The following is a 6,188-nucleotide window of genomic DNA, read 5'->3' on the forward strand; positions in this document are numbered from 1 at the left end:
CAGAGAGGGCAGCTTTGCTATGCAAAAAACACCTCAAACAGATATGCACACAGACTTCAGACATTACACAACATAAGTGTCCACTAGGTGGGGAAGTAGGGTTGGGACTCTCCTCACTTCAGTGCGTGCAGCCACGTGGGGCAGCACTCATCACCTCTGTTTGGACAGGGGAGGGAGATAATGGGTTAGAGAGCACATTGACTCCTAGATACGGTTCCATGGCCTTCACCGGTCACAGCCCCGCCCAGACTGGGATAGGGAGAAAGGGTTTCCATAGCGACTGCAGCATTCCACATTTCTTCTGAGGGGGGAGTTATCACTTCAGCCTCACAGGCTCAAGGGCACCAGATTCAGTTAAGAATTGTTTTGGGGACAGACAGAGATAATTTCCTCTCTGCCTTAGTGTTCTGTTGGTCAACCCCTTTAAATCCAATAATGGCGTAATTAATCAATCCCAGTCCGTGCTGATCTGTCCACTCGCTCCTTGATCAAATCCACCTTCTGTGCCAGAGCCTGAATCTCAGCCAAATTTCCAAGCTTACGACTCATCTCGACAATTATATGAGTTTGTGCATTCACAGCGTGATGCATTCCATCCCTGAGCTCCGGGATGGAGCCAATATTCCTCGAAAGCTCGTTAATTTTCCGGTAAGTCAGGTAACCGCTCAGGCCAAACAGCAGGAATCCTGACACCAAAATCACGAATATCCAGACATCTTCAGAATCCTCTACAGACAGTTGAGAGAGGCATATCAGGTTCCACTGTTTCCAGGAGTCCATGATGTACCCAGCTGGCTCTGTCCCAGAGGGGCATCCGGGAGCCCCTTCTCCCGTTGTCATCGTTGAAAACATTTTGTCAATCGCGTGGAGAGACCAACTGACCAGATCCATTTTTAATCATTTCCAGTTTCCAGAAAAAATGCAGAAAGCGCCGTGCACACAAGACAGGACAAAGAGCCTTGGGATGAGGAGGGAGGGAGAGGATAAAAAAAAGCATCTGTACTCTTCAAGAGCCGGAAGAAGAGTACTGACCAATAGAGCCTGTGTTCCAGCTTACATGTGGCAATTGCACCGAGGCACTAATTAATTCAAATTGTGAATTATTGTCAAAAATTTTCATCAAAGCACGTCTGGCCTTAAAACATTTATGGAGTATCAGGATAAGTACTTTCATCACAAAGCTAACACACCCAGCACTTCACGAGTCTACTGCCCTCTAGTGGAAGATCTGCAGGTGAAAAGGTCCAATTCCCTTTGTCTTTTACTGTTATAAATGACAATAAACTTGATTACTATTATTATTATTATTATTACTATTATTATTATGTGGGTGTTTTAGAAATATTGGACAATAAACTTGATGATGATGATGATGATGATGATTATTATTTAGGTGTTTTAGTAATATTGGACAATAAATAGATCAGTTAAAATATATTGTTTCATACTTCTGGCATTATAGGAGTGTGTCTGCACAAACCTGCTTGACTGTGAGCAAAGAAAATGCTGATGAGCCACAAAAGTAACACAAAGGTATTGGTTTTAATCAAAGTGGGACATTTGAATGTATCATCTCTGAAGTGCTTTGAAAAATCTCAAATTGAAATGTTGCATGTGGGTGGATAATTCCCCAAAAGCTCATCTTCATCTGCGCTTGGCTGGTCGATTTTCACACAGCCAAAAGGGATTTGTGCTAAATCACAAAACAGAAATAGAAGGAGGGAGGAAACACCTATTTAACTACTTTTTAATCTGTTTCTGACATGAAAATAACCTGCCTTCTTCACAAACACTGCGAGAGATGTCCTGCTGAGTAAACGGTAAATGGCCTGTATTTGACATAGCACCTTCTAGAGTCCTGGAATCCCCTAAGGTGCTTTACAACACGACCACCTATTCACACACACGTTCACACCCTGGTAGAGATGAGCTACGATGTATTGCAGCTGCTCTGGGGCACACTGATGGAGGCGAGGCTGCCAAGCCCTGGTGCCACTGGTCCCTCTGACCACCACCAGCAGGCGAGGGGGGTTAAGTGTGTTGCCCAAGGACACAATTGCGACAAACTGAGCGGAGCTCTAACCTGCAACCTTCTGATTACGGGGCGAGCACTTAACACCTGTGTCACTGTCGCCCCATAATGGTGACAGAAAAAATAAAAAATAAGTCAGACTAAAGATGGAGACAAAAAGTAAAATAACATTTATCCGGGTTAAAAAAAACACCTAAAACAGAAAATAAAAACTGCTTTAAATGCAACTCTCCAAATGAAACCCTGATTTTTCATGTCATCTCTCTGTGATCCAACTTCCTCATAATCTCTACATCAGTGATGCAGCTTAGGCTGAAAAAGAAAAGTTGCCCGACTCAGGTTCTAAAGCAAAGATTAAGAGGAGATTAACTCCATTAAGTGTGACGGCTCCCAGCCAGAGCAGAGGCTCCAGCTCTGGCCCTGCAGCAACTTTAGCTTTTGTTTTGTTTCACTCAGAGAAAACCACTGAAGTTTGTTGAGTATGTTTTATTGTTTTATTCAGTGTAAACAATTGTTACAACTGTTGCACAAAACTGAAAAATAAAACCAATCTTCTAAAAGATCAGAAGGCCCGTTTTCAGATTTCAGTCATGTGTGACGAGTAAAGCATCAGGAATGAGAACTAGAAGAGAAAAGAAGTGAAACAACATGTTTGTTTGTTTGTTTGTTTATTTAAAAGAAACCAAAACAACAGATTTTTCTTATTAGGTTAAAAAATCCAGGGATTATTGGGATCTGCAAATGATCAAAAAAGAAAATAAACTGCTTAACTTTCATAAACTTGCAGTCTTTTGAATTTGATGCTGTGCATTTATAATTTGCAGAAAACATTCAGCAATGGGGAAAAAGCTAAAATCTCTGAAAAAGACATGAAAAACAATCATTTTAATGGTGTGTTGTGACAAAGGCAAACTCACACTTCAAATGTGTGTTGCAGAATGTATTAAACGCCATCAGAGAGCGTTTTTATGCAGGCCTGGAAGGCATCCATCAGGTCTCTGCAGCTCTCCACCATCTTATCTCTGACACTGTAACAGACCCAAGCACACGTTTTTATAATTTCATTATTTAAGCATTTAATTAATGACAAAAACAAACTGCTTTCATTTGAAGCCATGAAACATGGGAACAAATCATTTTGAGGACGTATGACGTTCACTGTTGCGGCATCTGTAGCAGCCTGCTGACATTAATCACTGCTGCACAGGGACATGCAACTTGATCCTCATAACCTATTTTAGACTTAACATCCATGAAGCCTGGTGTCTGTTCTAAATGTCATTGCATCTTTGTGTAGTTAGAGTTAACAATCTTCTCTCAAAGTCATTTACTAAGTGAACAGACATGCTCATAGGAGTAAATGGTACATTGTAGGACTCTGGTTTAATGGCCATAAGATCTTGCAGGTGAATTTGTTCTGAAAAGTTTTATCACCTATGGCTACGTGTCGTTCCTGCCGAGACTCACCACTTGTCTGTGTGGCCCTTAATAATCTGGCATGATGCTGGCACGGCGTCATCAACGTGTGGCATCTTGACAGAAGTGAGCCGGAGGCGTGCCGCTGCAAATGCTGCAGTCAAGTGAGACCGCAGATAGAGGTGGAGGGAAATTTAGTTGGGGGGGGGGGGGGGGGGGTCAGGCTGCAAAAGATGAGTTTAATTTCAAAAGAACTTCAGTTTATGCACCATTCTTTCTGTTTGAATTCATGCCGTTTTCATTAACTCATTACACATTCATTTAGTAATATGTTTGGGTTACTGTGCTGGTACTGACAACCAGAGCTGACAACATTACAGTATCCCAAACACCCCCACAGGAACAAACACACAGATTATTTATTTCAGTTTTAATGTTGTTTGACTTTTTTTATGAATAGTTTACTGAATGTGGATTTGGAACTGAGACTTGAGAGATGTTTGATTAAACAACTTAAAAATTGCTGGAAAATTGTGTGGAAGGATTGAAATGACTATGAAATAATTTCTAAAAATGATAACATTTTATGGAAACTTTTTGTTTTACTTTTTGGATACAAATGTATGCAAAGAGCACACACAAGTTAATTTCTATGTATTTAATTTTAAAAAAAGTTAAAATGGCAAAACTGACTGCTAAGCCTCTGAATTTGATCTAAAAATGTAGTTAGTGTTAAAAGCATATACCAACCTTCGTACCCCTCTATAATAATAATAATAATAATAATAATAATAATATGTAAGAGATGGGAAAAATATGAATCATTTGCAGGTAATAAATGTTAGGCCAAAGGATTGTTGTTACTAAAAACTTTAACACATCTAGTTTATTCACTTGTCCACTAGGGGGCGACAATCGCTGACACAATGTTCCAAGGCAAAAAGGCCTCTAGGATGTGATTTCTGTAATCCTGAGTCATTCGGAGCTCATCCACATTTTCACACACTTTTTGCTATCTTTTCTTTTCTTGGTAGTTCTATAAGCACATTTGGAAATACTTACAATGTTGTTTAGTAATCTAGGCCATGACGCGGATTAAGAGAAACCCCAATCAAAAAAGGAGCATATCTCTGTGCCAGAACTGAGTGATCGCTCTTAAATGATAAATATTATAAGAGCCAGTGCTCCATCTGCTGGTGTAAACAATTATGTGCATTTGTCTCTGACAGGAAAATTCGTTAAAAAGGGGATGTAAACAGCTGTTGCTATGTTAACAGGAGAACATGAATATGCTGAAGGAATGCAGAAACGGAAATTAAACCATTGCAGTTAGTTTCTGAAGACTTCTGCTTGCATTCTAACAAATATAAAATATTCAGATTCAAACAAATATGCAGAAAACATTATGGGGCTTTGTAACTATGTTTCTACACTGGACAGACCTTTTATCACTGTTATTTTTGTCCAAATTTAAGTTTTGTTTCGTTATTTGACATGTATATGTAGTGATTGTAGCTATCCTTGTGTGTATTCTCTGAAACTGGCCATTTTATTTTTATTTTGCTTAAGTTTATCAGTTTGACATAATTTGACCTCTACTACTGAAACACACTTACGTTTAAAATTTGTCCTGATAAACCATTTTTAAAACAGATCCCCTCTTAATTCATCACCCCATCTGTCTCTGAAAACTTTTATTTTTTTCAGTAAGTAAATCATTGTGAATATTATCTTTTCTGTAAACGAATATTTGCCCTTTTTTGTATTTTTGAGTTTATTTTATATCACATTCGTTTCTATAATTTTACATCTTTATTGACCTCGTCATTGTTGCATCATATCTAGATTATGGCCTTCATTTTAGGCCATTGTATATGTTTGCTGCCATTCTGTTGATGTAAGATTTTATTTTACTGTTTTCATATTTGCTAATTCTATCATGATTTTACGATGAGAAAAAAGACCAGATGCTCCATCGCTCACCGGGTCATTACCCTGTAACTCCACCTGTTATTACCCATGATGCCTTCACCGGAGAAGTAGTTACAGGTGGAGGCGATCCTAATTAATGCAATAATCATTGCTCTGGGCTATCTCACAAACGGAAACAGTTTCTTTCAAGCATACAGGCGCATGTAACTTAAAAGTTCACATACCGATCTGAATAAGAATTTGCAACACACGCTGCAGGCGAATAAATCTGGTTATTACAGGATTTTTCCTGTGTGCACTTGAACGCGTCTCAGCAAATCGCTGCGCACGGGGCGAATTGGTGGCTATTTTGTGTTTATTTATAGTTTTCCCAAATAAAATAGCGAATCTGGAAGAGCGGAGCGGAGTGGGGAATGTTGGCAGACTGATAGCCGGTGAATGGAGGTCAGAGCAGACACACGGTGAGACGCGGAGGGGGAGAGGGAGGACGGACAGCGGCTATCCGCCTTCAAAAATGGCGTCTCCGGAGGAAAATGAGTAAAAAATATTAAAACGCGGCCTGTTTCTTTTTACACTTCCTCGTTCGGCTTTTGAGATATTTTCGCTGCATGCCGTGGATTTCTTCAACGCTTGCGACCTCGTCGTCGCTTTGACTCGAATGGCTGCGAGAGGAAAGACGAGGAGCGCGTATTCGGGGAAATAAAAGCTGCCCAGTTTTATTTCGATGCGTCGTTGCTGACAGCTAGCATCCTGCTAACCTGGTAGCTCCGCTTTCTAGAGGGGGTGGGAACGATTTGCATGCAAAGAA

At 40.1% G+C, this 6,188-nt stretch overlaps 1 long non-coding RNA gene across 1 annotated transcript; it reads right to left on the reverse strand.

The window, feature by feature from the left end:
• Positions 1 to 2,503: 2,503 nt before the first annotated feature.
• LOC107387599 (uncharacterized) lies at positions 2,504 to 3,614 on the reverse strand. The gene is made up of 3 exons (XR_001573222.3): positions 3,500 to 3,614; positions 2,950 to 3,060; positions 2,504 to 2,654 (listed from the first exon to the last, which is right to left on the reverse strand). It is a non-coding gene; the product is annotated as an uncharacterized lncRNA (long non-coding RNA).
• Between the last annotated feature and the right edge of the window lie 2,574 nt (positions 3,615 to 6,188).

The sequence above is a fragment of the Nothobranchius furzeri genome, chromosome 16 (genome assembly GCF_043380555.1).
Source record: "Nothobranchius furzeri strain GRZ-AD chromosome 16, NfurGRZ-RIMD1, whole genome shotgun sequence".
In the NCBI taxonomy this organism is placed as follows: domain Eukaryota; kingdom Metazoa; phylum Chordata; class Actinopteri; order Cyprinodontiformes; family Nothobranchiidae; genus Nothobranchius; species Nothobranchius furzeri.